Raw genomic sequence first — 16,184 nt, forward strand, 5'->3', positions numbered from 1 at the left:
AACTCTCAGTCTTGCTCTTCAGAACTCACTCCCCCACCTTGGTAAAGTTGATGTAGCATTGCTTTTAATTTAATAATTCAGCTATTCAATGGATAAAAGAAATAAATTGAGTCCTTCAGCTTTTAGCTCTCCTGGGTCTTTGTTCTCACTTATTGCCTTGGAGCACACCTTGTCTTAAAATTGCTGTTCCTCCTACGTGAATTTGCAGAGCCTTTGAGGGCAGAGCAAAGCAATCTCAGAGCAGTGATGGCAGTGGCCGGGGATGCACTCGGGGAGGGAGGCGCTGGCCGGGATTGCCCCATTCCCAGCGATGAGCCCGGAGTGGCAGGAATGGGGCTGGGACAAAGGGACAGCTATGGCTTTTACTGAGGAAACATCAAAGAACAAAAAGCTTCCCCCAAAGCCAAACTGCTCCTGTTCTGAGAGAAGGATGATGACAATAACTGGATATTGCTCTTTCAAAGCTTTGAAACGTGCTGCCTTTGTACGGAAGATGAAACCAACATTAAGAATGTACTGAAATGGAAGAAAATGCATATGCAAAGACTTGAAACCAAATATTTGAGCTAAAATAGAGAAAAGAACACCTTCAGTTTTTCTGTGTTTACAAATCACACTGCTCTTTTGTGCAGTATCCTTCCCAAAGATCATTAGAGATGGGATACAGTATGTCCTCTGCTAAAATTAATGAAGGATCTCAGACCTCCATTATATACTTAATGAAGGATCTCAAACCTTTTAATTTTGAATTTCTCAATTTCCTTGGTTTTGTGGTTTTGTGTGAAAATATTTGAATTGATCTGTCTCTTCAGGCTTTGAATAGAAGCATTTATTTTTGAAAAATATGTAATATTTCTCTCTTTTAGTTCTCAAGAAAAGAAGAGCTCTCTCTGTGAAGACGAGGCATACTTTCAGTTTTTCAGTCCATTTTGCTGAAAGTAAAGTGAGTCCAGATGGGTATATCACACATGTACCCTTTTTTTAGTTTAAGCCCTTAATTGAAACAGTAATGAAGAGTGTAGTAGTGCATCTCTTTCTGCTTTTAATATGCTTCTAAATTTTTTATTCTGGAACAGAATCAATATGCTATCATATATGTGAATAATTACTCTAGGGCAAATTAATTCTGCAGCTAAGTGTTGTCTGTCTCCAGTTACTACAGTTTAACACATTAGCAGACAACACCTGAGCCACTGCTGAGCTTGTGAATGCTCCAAGGTCTGTCACAAACCATGTTTGTGTTCTGCCTTACATGTGTAGAGAACAATGGCCAAACCTGTGTTAATCCTGGCCACAGAACACCACAGCTCACTTGACAAGCAGTCATGGGCCATGTCCAAGTGTGAAGTTATCTGCAGTTGGGTTGAAATTAAGAACACCTAAGGCAGGATGACAAATAAGTGATCAGCTTCAATGCCTTGCTTTAACAGACACAGAGGTGAGTAGAGGCTGGCTCTCAGGGAAGCTTGTGCTGACCTGCAGCTAAAAGCCTCATTTTTGATCTAAAGATTGACCATCCTTCAGCAAAGTCAAGTCCTTGGGGCTCCATCTCAGTGAGATTTTTGGCATCTTAAGCATTTTCATCAAGGCAAGCCCATGGTATGAAAGTCATGTGCAATGGCAGAAGAATACTTTCAGCCAATGGAGCATTTGTTCACGCCCCTCAGCAGTGTCTGGAATTTTATGAGCAGCACAGGGACCAGATCCATGTTGGGCAGAATGAAGCAGGCAGCTCCAGATGGCCGCCCAGGATGGCAGAACACACCTTGCACTGCTGTTCTGACCTGCCTCAGGGAGGCACTTCATCTCCGTGTCCCCCAGCGCTCTCTTTGCCAGGGAGGTGATCCTCTGCAGGATCTACCAGGGGGAACAGCTGCCTCAGCTCCAGCTTCTGGAAACACCTACCTGCTCACTGGCTCCCTCACTAAAGAGGGGAGCTGAGTGGCTCAGACTCTGAAAGCAGGCAGGCAGGAGTGGAGAGCAGCTGGCCCACGTTGTGGCACTGCCTTCTGCCTCAGTTGCTGCATCCCAAGGGACAGATGAAGACAGAATTGTCTTCCCCTGCCAGGGTGCTCTCGCGTTGCTCAGGGATAAATCCTGGCTCCTCCTAACAGGAAATTGGCTGTAAAGAGATGTACAAGGTTACAGAGAGAGGAAAATGGAGGCAGAGAGAGTCCTGTCTCATCCATAGTCCTCAGTGCCTCTGATCACACAGGTCCCTTCAGAAATGTTCTGCCCTGTAGAAACCCACACTTCTGCCATCTTGAGAAGATGGTTTTGCATGTGCTGTATGACCCTTGAGACACTTCTGCAAGCAGCATGGTGAAGCTTGTGTGGAAAGCTGTTTAGACATAGCTAACAGAAAAAAATGGAAAACAATCAGATTTTTTCCCCTGGAGCTTCAGTGATGTTCTCAGTAAAGCCAGGAGACATTTCCCGTCACCCTGACTAAACAGTGTGAACTGTCTCCTCCAGATATGCTCCAAATTTTTAAAAAAGCAAGTAGAAAAATTTGCAAACATGCAAAAGAAGAGATGTGCTGATGGCCCCTCCCTTCTGCCTTGGCTCAGTAGTTATCACACATACACAGCCAGGAAGCATGAATAAACCAGGTCAGGTCTTTCTTTACCTCAAAAGGATTAAAACCCACAGTTCTTGCTTTCCTGGAGACTGCAGGCTAGCTTGGCAAGGGGGCCCCTTCTAGACTTCAAGCTAAAGCTCACCTTCTGTGCAGAAATGAATTAATCTGTAGATAAGTCAGCCTGATGGCAGCTTAGCAATGAGGAGCTCAGCTGGCACTGAGGAAACTTGCTTCCATGTGCCTTAGCCTGTGGATTGCTGTGGACCATGTCTAAAGGCTAATCTGTGTAGCAACAGTCTCCTCAAGCTATGATTTGAAAGAAACCGGGGTGGCTGCTGCTGTGTTTTTGTACAGTTTGATGCAATTGTGTAGGTGCTGAGGAGGACAGCCTCTGTGGAAACCCACCAAGCTTCTGGGTGCTGCTCAGGTTTACATGTCTCCCTGGCACTCAGATGAGCAGGGTTATTTAAACTGAAGTCATTTTAGATGGACATGAGCACAGTTTGAGGTTATGGTGTAGCTGGTTCATGGTTTTGAGGACCACAATTTTGGATTTAAGTACCTGCATCCCATTTGCACCTGAGGCGTTCAGATTGCTGGGACTGTCCTTTAGTGGTAAGGAGCTCAACCCCAAGGTCACTCAGAGGGAACTGTGCTCATAAATCACTTAAGTGCATGTCAAAATCACACTCCAAATTTGAATCTTCAAATTGCATATTGCTCACTGCTGAGAGTGAGTGGGGCTCTGTGTCTCTGCAGTCAGACCCAGCAGCTGTGCTGGTACAGCTGTGTAAGTGCTCCAGCAGGAGCTGCTGCTCACCTTCTGAGAGGAGCCTTTCTGCCGAGCTGAGCTAAAGAAATATTTTCCACAGAAACTGTAGATCACGGCCATGCAAATTCAAAACCAAAATATAATTGGTCTCTGGTGCCTGTGTTTTAACAGCAGGTGATTCCTCTCAGCTTTTTCTTCTATTTCTCTGTGGAAACATATTCTTTTCCTTTTCAATTTGTTTAGTCAAAAATAATTTCTATTTTGAAACATGGTGAGAACGTTTAGTTCTCCCATATGTCTTCCAGTCAATTCTAATAACTCATTTCTAAATGCTCACTTGTCACAAATTGCAAATCAAGTATTAACACGACAGGCAACATGTTGTAACACTTTCATTTATGTTTGAAGAAACCTGTCTATTCCTTGGAAAAAGATGGGCTTACCTTTGAAACCCTAATAAATTACAAATTTCTATAAACACAACATATATATATATATACATACTGGTTATACATATATATATATACACTGGTTATTGATATGAAAACATGTACTGTAGATTTATGTATTAAAACTGCCCCACTACCTGCAGTAGCTTTGAAGAAGTGAGATAATGTGAAGAATTGAGCATATCCTGTACAGACCAGATGTCAGAATACACAGTTTTCTGATGCAGCCAGTAACATGCCAAGTTAAATTAACAGCCTGTATAAGATGGCTTGGCTTCGTGCTTTTCCATCTCTGAGGCGATCCTCTGGGTTAGGTGCAAGACGGCTGTCAAATTTCCCAAGCTGATTAAGAACTCTCACTTTTCCATGGCAAAGGAGCCATAAAACCTAGAATGAGGCTTAGATATGCAGAAGAGGCTGCAGAGAATGTGGGTTATGTAAAAACTATGTTGGGTTTTGAGTTGGCAACCATTTTCTTACCGCCCTTTCCTTTTTCCTCCCATTTGCTATATTTTTCAATATATTTTGCTTCATACAAAGTGCTAAGAATTTAAGGAAAAGTATTTGCAAAGTGTCCAGAGACCACTAAGTCTCAATTTAAATGTATTGGAAATAAAACCAGAGCCAACTTCTGTCTCATCTGTGAGTATATTTGCAGGGATGTGACCATTGTCTCAGGCCCACTCTTTTTATTGCACGTGCCAGAGTTATGTTGAAAGAAAGCAGGTGGATGATTAGTACCACAATTAATCATAGTTCAGTCATGCTGTGATATTATCTGTAGGCATATCAGACATATACTATATTTATATGGAACAACACTCACACATTATGAATTCTGTGAGAAGAAGCCATATGACCGGGAGAAAGTAGCATTTTTAGAAACTGTAACTAGCACAGAGAGTCAAATGTGGGTTATTTGCAGTACAGACTGGGTAAGGTGGCAGAAGAGGCAGAATTCATGATGAATAAATTGGGTATTGCTGCTCAAATAGAGATAGCTGAGATTTCTTTTGTCTTTCTTGGAGAGGAGCCTCTTCTCAGTGTCTTCAAGATCACAGAGCTTGCTGCTAATGCATTGAGAGCAAAGAGATCAGACAGAGAGAGCCTAGGGATAGGGATTGCTTCAGGTTTGGCAGCACTTGGCTGCCCCATGCTGCCCATCCCTGTTCCTGCAGTGCAGCTGTACTGAGGAGCCACCTGGCTCCACACCAGCCTCACAGTCAAGAAGAGATAACTTCCCCTGCCTCCAGAGCCCAGCAGGCACCACTAAATGTCACTTCAGCTGACTGGGATCTCTGGGCACATCTTCTCTTTCAGCAGCAGAGCAGCACTCAACACTGGGTGTTACTCTCACAGAGCTTCAACCTGACCAAGTGCCCCCAAGATCCCTGCAAAGTCCTGAAAGAGCTGAAATTACAGCAGAGCTGTGTTCCTTTCCTGAGGCTTCCAAACAAACAGATCCTGGCAAAGCCCTCACTAGTGCTCACCTCTAGGAAGCTTCTGAAGTGGATTCTCTTTGTAACTTTAATTGCAGTTTAGTTTTAAAGTGGGGAGCACATTAGGCAGCAGCAGGGGAGCATCTGCAGGTTGATCCCTCCTCCCCAGGGTGGCAGGTCAAGGGGCAGCAGCCCTCTGTTCAAAAAGGGTCTGTAGAGGTTACACTGCTGCATTTTTTCCCTTTAACTGCAATAGCAGAAGCAGGTAGGTTGTGCTGCTGCTCTTCTATGTTTCCCTGGCTACCACACAAATGTGGTTGTTTTACTTTCCCTAGCCTCTTCTCAGTGGTAATGTAAAGGAACAGTGTGTCCTTCAGCTGCTTCAGCAATCTGAAGTGCTAAGAATGCAAAAGACTCTTTTCTGACAGTCTTTTGTTCTTCTTGTGCTTCTGGGTTTGCCATTAATAAAGACTATTTTTTTCCCGAGCATTAATTTTCAAATGAATTGTGGTTTTGTCAACTCTACTGATATAATGATTTAGTACAGAACATTGCCCAAAGGGTTAATGGTGAATCTACTTTATTTACACTGTTGATTGTTGGTAGGATGCAGTTTGGGAATTCTTTTTTGGTGGGGGAAAAAAACAGGGGAAAAAACTGCTACAGTGAGATAAATCCCAGTCAAAACATACTGGTAAATACTGCATCGTGGCAGTAACTCTTCAGGGAAACTAGAGGGCAAGCTTCTAAAGTACTTTGAGCTCTGTAAACCTGCAATTAGGTATCTCCTCAGCTTCCCAAAGAAAAGCTAAGTGCCTCACTCATAGGGGCTGGCATGTTTAATCAGCTAAATGCTTTCAAAATACTGCCCTGGGAGGGCTCAGGAAGTCTGCTGCATAAAAATAATAGTCATTGCTCTGTGTCAGCAGTCAAGCAGCTCCTATTGTAAGTCTGCTTATTATTACACCCAATATAACTGAGCTGTCTTTTGCCTATCCCTCCATTTGTCTCAAATTTCCATGCCATGAATTGTGTCATATTGTGCACAAGAAATCACTGTGGGCCAAATAGAGTTTTATTATTATTGTTATCATTATTGTTGTATGTGTGAGTTCTGCTTAGCATCCACATGGGGCTTGGCTTCTGACCCATTCATAAAAATAATTTTTAATTTCCTATGGGTCAGTCTGGCGGAAACAGCATATACAGCTAATTTTTAGAGCTTGTAGCTGTCAAAATGAATCTTGAAGGGCAGCATTAAAGTGTTTGGCATCACACACCTGAATGAAGGTGCAGCTCAATGCAGCAGGAGGCTGAGATGAGACAGAGGCAGTTTGGGAATGCCAAGTTTGTGTTATACTGCAGATTTAGGCCCTGCCCTCAGCTGAACCACAAGGGAGCAGGAATAGCTGGGGTTAAACCATACTATTTACAGTTTTAAAAATTTTGATATTTCTCCTCTGATTTGGGAAGCTATGTCCAGCAGCTTCTGAATGTTAGGACTGTTGAGCAGGGATTGGGGTTTTGAGTCCGTCAGACCTGAAACTGCTGACCCTTGGAAGCCTCCAAAGTCAAAGAGCAGAACGAGCCTCCTGGGCAGCTGCTGGGATAAAAACCTGGCCAGAGCAGTCATGCTCAGTATTCCACGTTGCATCAGGAGAATTGCTGAAAGCAAAATCTTTCCATAAAAAGTTTATTTTCAAATCACAAAACTTTCCCAGTGGAGAAATGTTCCATCAGAAAAATGTTGGACCATTTTGACTCTTGGCATACTCTAAGGTACAAAAACTCATTGCATTTAAATAAATTTCAGCAGCCTCAGCCCATGCCAGCTCTCAAGCAACAAATCAAGCTTTTTCTCCAGTAATTATCCAACCTGATAATTCTCTTGTCATTTCACCCTTTTGCTTCACTGAAGGAAGAAAGGGCGTGTTTGCAGCACACCAAGATGCTGTTTGCTTCTATTTCCATTACCCTGGAACTTGAAATTCATAAAAAGTCATGATTTAAATATATATCATTTTAATCCCAAAGTAAGCATACACAGACAACTCCAAAAATCAATTACCTTCAGGATACACATGATTAGACTTTGTTTTATAAAACTTTTTTTTTAACATAGTCATTTCTAAAATCAACATAAAATGTGCCTATTTTTCAGGCATACACATAAGACAACAGTCTGCCTTGCCAAAGTTTGAGCACGTGGCTTTTGAAAGTCTAACCAGTCAACACCCAGTGCTTAGACCTTTCTTCTCAACCATTAAAGTTGTATGAAAATGGAAAGCATTTGCAATAAAAAATTAGTGGCAGAGCTAGGATCCTGGAGAATATGTGAATTCTTATGGATAATGAAATAAAAATCTTTGGACAATATTAAAGTCTGATAGGAAGTGAAAAATCAAGCAGTATGGAAGGTAAGGGTGAGTGTTCATATGTTCGTCATTGTACAGTATGTTAATTCACATGCAATCTGCCTTATATTGTGTTGCCTGAATTTTATGATTCATAACAATTTTCCTCATACCATCTCATAGCTACAAAATTATGTGTGGTTGCAAAACAAGCACAGCAATGCTGAATCATCCTTTCTACATGCCAGTAAGCCTCTGAAGTAGCCTACCTCACTTTAAGTATAGGGGAAAAAAAACTTAGTATTGATCTCTTAATATTTGTATATTAATAATCACTATTAGGCTTCATGTTCAGTCTTAACTGATGCTTATGTGAGTCATTTATCAACTCAATATTATTTTAATATGTGCCTTTTATTATTATTAAGTTCCTAAATTTTTTGTAAAGAAGAAAAAGCCACAAAAGTCAGCTGTCAACAAAGACCAATGGTACCTTCGAAATACCATTAGTGAGGGGCTCCTTAGGAATCAGCAGCATGCCAAATATTTCACTTTCCGCAGTCTTTGTCCCTGCAGCTCTAACATCTCCAGCACAAAAAAAAAAAAGAAAAATTCTTAACCTTTTGCTTACCATTTTTTAATTTAAAAAAATGCAAACAATATTTAAAGCCTTCTCTGTATGTGAAAACCATGCAGACACAAAGCAGTGCTGCTTAGCACTGGGTGTGTGTCTCTAGAGAAAATGCCAGCTTGTCAGGAGTTTGAAGTGGCAGCCAGCATGACAATAGCAAAAGACATGAGCATTCAGGTGTGAAATCAGAGAACCTTTCCAGCAGCAGCATTTTGCTGTGTGATAGGTTGCATTTGTGAGAATGTTACATACTTAATTTTAGGTAAAGCTTTAATACTTGATTGGAGTGCCAGCACAAAAGAAGTCCAAGGCCAGTGCCTCCTCCAGAATCTCTTTGGTGCAAAACAACTTGAAAACCATTGTTCATAATTTAATTATGTAACACAGTTGCACCTTTTAGAGTTCATATGGCATGAGGCAGAACAATCTTGAGGGTGATAGCCCACCCCTAGAATGGCTTTTATTGCACTCTCTGAGGGATTACAATAAGAGTGCCAAAAGGATTCACGTGAAGTCTTCACCCTACCATAAAAATATCAGTAAAAATAACATCATCTTTCTCCAAATTTCAGCCTCCCCAAATCAAATATTTTTCTAGCAAAACAAAACCAAGCGGCCTGAATTGTCCAACAAAAGCACAGAATAGCTGGGTGTTGTCATCTTATTGCAAAATTCTCCCATACCTTTTCAGTGATTTCTCATGGGCAGCTCCTCACAGCACTGACTCCTTCTTCTCAGTACAGACAAAAAACTTCAGCCCTCTACACAACACAACCAACAAACACCAACCCTCTCCTCACCCAGCTAACCCACTCTTTATAGCACTCATCTTCTTACTGGACACAGCTGTGGCCTGTTAAGGGCAGGCCTGTTCCTAATCTTTGGTGATTAGCACAGCTGCAACTCCTCAGGTGTGAGACTACCTTCTGCACTATCTTTATTTTCCTACATTCTATCCCTCCACATCTGGGGATTTTCCATTTCCTGAGAATGAATCCAAATTTTTAACCTAAATCAGGCCCTTTTGTCAAGAAGCTTTGATTTGTTAGCTTTCCAGCTCTCTGTCCACCCCAAGCCACATTTCTAAGTGCTTGCAACAGCTGTTCAGCAGCTCCAGCGCTGGGTGCTGTGGGTCTGGTGCAGACACAGGCATTAACATCATGATGAAGCTTTCCACTCCAGGCTGCTGGAGGGTTTACAAGGCTGGGAGGTTCCTGCCCAAGCGTGCCCGTGTGTGCCAGGCACGGCTGGGGCTGCTGGGTCTGAGCTGAGCCTGGCCCGCGCTCTGCTGGGCGAGGATCCTGCGGCACTGAGCGAGAGGGGCTGCCACGAGAGGGACAGCTAAGGCTGGGGAGCTGCAAAAGGGCTCTGGGCCAGGCCTTGAGAGCTGCAAAATGGCTCTGGGCCAGGCCTTGGGAGCTGCAAAATGGCTCTGGGCCAGGCCTTGGGAGCTGCAAAATGGCTCTGGGCCAGGCCTTGGGAGCTGCAAAATGGTGTGAGAAACAACTGCTCACTTTGAAAACTTAAAAAGGTTTATTAAACCTTGACAAAAGTACAACAAAGGACTATATAAAGAAAAAAATTGCAGTGCTGGGAACTGCCCTTGTAGATACCACATGGCCAGTTCACTTTCAAGATGGATGCTCAGTCTTTTATACCCCTGGGGGTTGCATCAGCCAGCCCTGGCCACTCCTAAAGTCTGTCAGCCATTTGTCTGTGGAAACTGCTTTCTTGTAACTGGATTGGAGGTCAGGTGTTGCCATGCTGCACCCCCTAGGCACCAAACTTTTCCATTCCCACCTGCCCCATGCCAGGGACACATGTGCAGGCCTTATTTTACCTGTCCTAGACAGCCCAGGCTGTCTGATGGCAACAATACAGGGAGGAAAGGGGACTATGGGGAGAACAGAGAGCATCTAAGCTACGATAAGCTAACTGTACATCACCAAAGCTTTTCTTAATATTCACACAATAGTGATCTTTTAATTGTAAGAGCCAATCATCTCATTATCCATCTAGAACAATGGCTTTGTACAGGGCTTGGGAGCTGCAAAATGGCTTTGGTCCCCTGATCATGCTGTCGTACGTGGGATGTGAGAGGGTTTGGCTTTTGGGAGCTGTAGTGCTTCTGGTGGGTTCCCTCACCATCCAGCCCGAAGGCTGTGGCCCCACACTCACCAGGCACTTCTGAAGCAATGCAGTGTGAGAAATATCTACTCACTTTTTGTAATTTTAGAAAGGTTTATTAAACCTTATCAAAAATACGACAGAAGACTGAATAGAGAAAATGTTACGGCACAGGGAGCAAAGGGTGTTCCGCACTATGTGCTCTCCCTCCCACACAACGGAGGTTTTGCCTTTTAACACTTTAACCCCTCCCAAAGTTCTGTCTATAGACCCCTTCTTCACTGTCCAGTGGTGGAGATCTCTTCCTCAGATCCTGGCTGGAGGTCAGATGTCACCACAGTGACAAGCCAGCCCTCCCAAGTGTCCCCACCCCAGTTGTCCCTTGATAACTATGCAAAGGGGGTAAAACATAACTATAAACATATGAAACTTTTCTTAACCTATATACACGATATTTGTCTGTAAATTGTGAGAGTCAATCACGGCATTACTCATCTCTCACAGCAGGAATCCCGTGGTGTAGCTGTGTAACAATCTGACAGTGCTTGATCTGGTCACAGAGCCCTGTACCAGTGATGTGTTCCTGCCCTTACTCCGGCTGCAGACACCTCTGAGGTATTTCCCCACACCATCTCTGGGGTGGGCTGCCAAGTGCTGCCTGCAGGGAGCCTCTGCAGAAAGAGCACTCAGCACCATGGACATTTTCTCCTAGCTGGAAACTTTGTTTTCAGAGATATTCCCTGGCTGGAAAACCCCAGTCAGGCAATTAACACTCAGAGGTGCATTCATATTGCATCACTGCTCTCAGTACAAGAAAGATGTCCCATTGTTTTAAATGTCACAGCTTTTCTTTTAATACTTTTATTGTTTATTTTGAGGGTTTTTTTTGTTTGATTGTTTTTCTGTACCAAATATTTTACCAGTCGTTAATTTATTTGTATTAATACTTGTCTGGTCCCTTCTGTATAGATCTTTGCCTTGTAGACATCACAATTACCATTGGCTCCTAGCAACCTCTTCTCTTTTTGATGCTACTCCACCACCCAGGTGCATTGCTACTGGCTATTTTCCACCCTGTGCCTGCAAGCAGCTGGGTGGTTTTGGTTATCATTGGAGAAATCAATAGGATTTGTTGCACCTCAAAGGAGGAAATAAACACTTTGCAGGATCAGCCATTAGGCTTTGGCTTCCTTACTGATGAATTTGTTACAATGATAATTACTGAAGTTTCACTGTCTGCTGTTATGGGGAATGAAAATGAAATACAATTAAACTGTCCAAGAAATCCCTCTCTAATCTCACTGACATAAACTTTTTGCTACTTAAGCTCTTTAAGTCATTTGGCTTCATTAACAGACAATTTGGGTATACTTGCTAATATGGTCAGGATGACACTGACAACAGTGACCAAGCTGTTGAGTGGTACTTACACTGGAAATCAAATGCTTTTTAATGCAGAGATTGTATAGATGAATGAGAAGCACTTAAGATAAACTCAGAGAACAGTTTCCCCTATATTGATAAATAATTGCAAAGAATAATAATTATAGGCACACGCCTGCATGGACTTGGCAGAGCTTACTGAAGTGCTAGAAAGGAAAAGCTGGTTGTTTTTTTTTTCCTTCAGAAGACACTAATTTAAAAGGTAGAAAGTGCTGCTGCTTAGTTCTCATTAACAGAGGTAAAAAAAGCTACTGCAGCTCCTTATCAACAACTTTAATCACAGCATATGCTATATGCTGCTTAATCTTTGCTAGCCATTATGAATTACAAATCACCTCATGCAGTCCCAAAGCAACTGAAGATGGGTCTGCAGAATCTTTTTATAGAGGTGACACTTTAAGTTGTGAGAATTTGTAGTAAAAATGTTAATGAAAAGCAGAAAATTGAATTAAAACTTGAATTTATTGTGAGGTAAGCATTTGTTACAGCCACTGTGCTTTAAACCTGTACAGGATTGAGAGAAAATGTAAAGGATAGCTCCAGAAAAAGTCATTGCAGAAGTAGTAATAATACCAATAACAGAGAGTATACTAGAATTTCTATAGGGTTTTCTTTGTAATAACATTTCAAACTGCTCTGCATAATCAGTCCTTTAAAATTCAATCTCTTATTTAATTACTCAGATATTATAAACTTCAAGATATGTTTTACCAGCTTTAAGAAACTGTTGTTTTTTTATCTTTCTAGACAATGTATTTGCATCAGCATTTGTAATGAATCCATTAGCTAAAAAAACCCCCATGCTCATTAAGGTTCTGTTTCATGTAAATGAGAACTGGCAGCCCAGCATAATGTTTTAGGCAGCTTTCTGACCTCAGCCAAGAAATGCCCAAAGAAAAGTAAAATTATGGCTGGTAAGGCTAAAGAGATGTGGAAGTTCAGAACACATTTCTGTGCTCTAGAGGCTGTAGTGTTTGTAGCCCATTACAAATACCAAAACTCTTAGTACGAGTCAAGAGGTAGGGATATTTTTTTCTTTTTCTGTGATATGAAAATGCTGAGGGGTTTTTTTCACTTTTGGAACTGCTACTTATTGCAAGATCTTGGGCCACATACCTGTGGATCATTGGCATCTGGGTTCCACTTAGAAAAAAAAAGGCAATATAATAAATGACAGGTATCATGTCTTTATGGATATTAGGTCTTTTGGAGAGCAAATATTTAGAATTCAAGTTGATCTGAAAGACTTCTATTTGACAGCTGTCATTTCAGAACCACTGAATGAAATTGTCTCTTTTGTGAGTTCCTTTGGTGCCAAAGCTTTGTGTCAGTGCAGGTAACAAGAAATTTTGATAACAGTGTAACACAAGGAGTGTGTTATACTGGCTTTCCCTGTGTTAATAAAAGGGTTTATTGTGTCTGGCTAGACCTGCTGTTACATAGCACTTGGCTGCAGCTCCTTTGTGTGTGCACAACCGAGCTGCAAACAGTGGAAGGGTCAAAACTGTCCTTCACTCCCCAGGCCACTCTGTCTGAACTGAGATGTAAATTAGAGAAAGAACATATGCATGTCAAAAGGAGCATATGGCTTTCAATAGTCTTCATAGTGAAGATAGCAATGTTTGTTATTTAAAAGTGTTTATGTAGACTTTTTGTGTTTTGGTAGAAAATAATTTTTGCCTAGTGTTCTTTGTCAGACAAATTGAAAGGATAAAAATTCTGACCTTTCTCTATTTCTGTTTTGAAGCCCTGCATGTATGTGTATGTGCAACCTACATTTCAGTTTATTGACTGTAGGTAAAGGGCAAAAAAAAGAAAAAGGAGTTAAAAATAATTTTTTTAAGAGGCATAAATGTTTCTCTTTCCAGAATTTCACAGGGACAATGCCCAGAAAATATAAATGAGAGAAAATATATTTTAAAAGACATATGATATATGCTCAGCTATATGTGAGTTGCTCTCATTATCCTGACAGAAATATAACAAATGTGTTGAAATAATTTTTAAAAAAACCATGCAGGAAATTAAAATAGTTTAATTTAAAATAGGATCTTTCATTTAGTCAACCAGATATCATTGGAAAGGAGTCAAGGGATGAACTCCCTCCCCTTTGCAACTTAAAACATCTCTCTGGCATCTCATCACAGTATTAATATGTTAACCTGGAGCACATTTGACTTCCTACTGCTTCCTCTGGCATCTGTGTGGACAGTGATCTTGATATGACATAAATATTAAAGGAGTTGCATGGGAGAAGCTGACTGCAGCAAGGGCTGCCCATCAAAGGGAAGTGAGGGGAGAGGAATTAAAGCAGATCCCCTGGCACTCCAGGTTACTGTCTCCAAAAGGTCAAGGCTTTTACCAGATGTGCAGGAGAATTAGAGAGTCTAAGGAGATAGTCTGGCTTTATTTCACCTTGACAATTCACTAGAGCAATGAAAAGAGACATGTCCCTGGATTTACCTTTTGCCCAGGTTTTTCCTTCTGTAGAGCAGTGTGTTTGTAATTCTAGGCTAATTCTGCTCCAGACTCACAGACGTTCACGACCTCTGTCCCCTTCTTACCTTACTGTAACTGATACCCTTTTCATTCCCAGTGTGCTGTCTGCTGGGAATGGCCAGATGTCTTTTAAATGACATAATGGGAACAAAACTCTTTCCTAGGACTCCTAATTCCATAAGAAGTCATTACCTTCATTTCCCACTGGCACTTTTGGAGGGGCATTTTTTAACCCTTTTTATCAATTTTTCCAAATAGTGCAGAATTTTCCCCAAGCAGCCATACCTGTTGTCTGTGTGCAATCCACGTGGTATGTAATAAACACTTCCTGTAGTTTAGAATCTTTAGAGTGTGGATGACTTAAATCATGACCCACAGCCTGGCTAAACAGTATTGTGAAGACAAGGGCCAGTTCTCCAACTGTGAACTCTCTGTCTGCTCCCAAATAGAGCTCTACTTGCTGCCTCTTTTTGAGGGTTGCACTTATGGCTGAGGTAGTGGTGAGTAAGAGATCTATAAATGGGTTCTGGTGAGGAGTAAACATCATGTGGTCGTTCACTTTGGAAGCTTGTTGAGTGGGAGGCATTTACTGAACCTTGGTGCACTTGCTGTAATCACTGATCTTCTTCGAAGTGCTAATGTCTCTTTCATCCTGTGGAAAGTTACTTCTTATAAAATAGGATGCCTTAACAGAATTTTGGGGTTAAATATATAGGGCTGGGAGCTATTGAAATAAAAAAAAAAATTATTCAGTGCTCAAGTGATTCATGCATGGTCTTTAATTATATAATATTAGCACTAAATGTGGTCATTTAATTGCATATATGGTGATACAGCCAAAATCTGGATAGATTTCATATTTCTTGTTCTTTCAGCTAGCATGCTCTCTAAGAACAGAAAACACTGACAACTGGAACTACTAGTGTTTTTTTAAGAGTAAATATTTCGTGTTCTTGCTGTTAACTTGTTGGGTGTTTTCAGAGAATAAAAGCAAGATGCAGCATTAAAACTGTAATTTTGAGAAAGGAAAATGAAATTGTGAGATTTTCGCAATTAATTTCTTTATTTTTATTTATTTTTGAAGCTGCATCTGTATTGAACAGCACATACATTAACTAATTTCTTATATAAAAATAGCTACTGCTTTTTTCTGTGGTCAGAAACCTCAGGGATCTAGTCTTTTTTATTCCAGAAAACAACACTGGCATCCAACCGACTGCAATCATAGCCTTGCAGATTCTCAGTCAGGGAATGGAGAAGGTCTTGAGGGCTGAAAACTCCTCTAATTCCATGATTCAAAGTGTTCCTGAGCATGTACTTATGTCCACCCTTAATCAGGACAACATTTAAGCATTTGCTCTCAAGTATATTCTTTTTTTAAATGGGTGAGGGTTGTTCGGGGTGAGGTTGATTGGAGCAGCTGAAAGAATCACCAGAGAACATAACTGTGAGCATTGCTAATGTACCATAAGCAACCTATTTTTGAGTTTACAGGCTCCCATGGATCTCTGGAGGAGTTTGTGCTCTAAAAATAACATGCCTTTGGGAGCTGGGACAGGGAGAATTGCAGCTGGCCAGTGGGAGGTCTGAGTGGATTAGAGCATCACAGGGAGATAATAGAGAGTCCACTGACTGCAAAGGGAGCTCGGGTAGTAATTATAAGCAACCAGAGAGCAGAGAGTATACCTGAGAGAAAGATGATACAGTTACCAGGTGTTAAAATAGCACCACTTGCAAGCAGCATGCTTTAGACAAAATTTTAGAAAAGTGGGCTTGATTTTCCTCAACACCTGAGCCCTGTGGAAATATTTATCATCATGGCACTTTGGTTTTTGCTTCTGTTAGATGACAAGTGGCAGCATTCCTGGGATCTCTAGTTTTTGGGTTTT

General features: G+C 41.4%; 1 protein-coding gene across 5 annotated transcripts in view; it reads left to right on the forward strand.

The window, feature by feature from the left end:
* The window catches only part of SMPX (small muscle protein X-linked), a 42,502-nt gene that overhangs the window by 22,027 nt on the left and 4,291 nt on the right, over positions 1-16,184 (forward strand). Inside the window, exon 5 of one of the 5 annotated variants that reach the window (XM_054517880.1) lies at positions 867-999. The exons of the other annotated variants lie outside the window; for them this stretch is intronic. The gene's annotated coding sequence lies outside the window, so the exon portion shown is untranslated. Of the gene's footprint in view, positions 1-866; positions 1,000-16,184 lie in introns of those variants that run through there. 5 annotated transcript variants of the gene reach the window in all.

The sequence above is a fragment of the Molothrus ater genome, chromosome 2, assembly GCF_012460135.2.
Source record: "Molothrus ater isolate BHLD 08-10-18 breed brown headed cowbird chromosome 2, BPBGC_Mater_1.1, whole genome shotgun sequence".
NCBI classification, from domain to species: Eukaryota; Metazoa; Chordata; class Aves; order Passeriformes; family Icteridae; genus Molothrus; species Molothrus ater.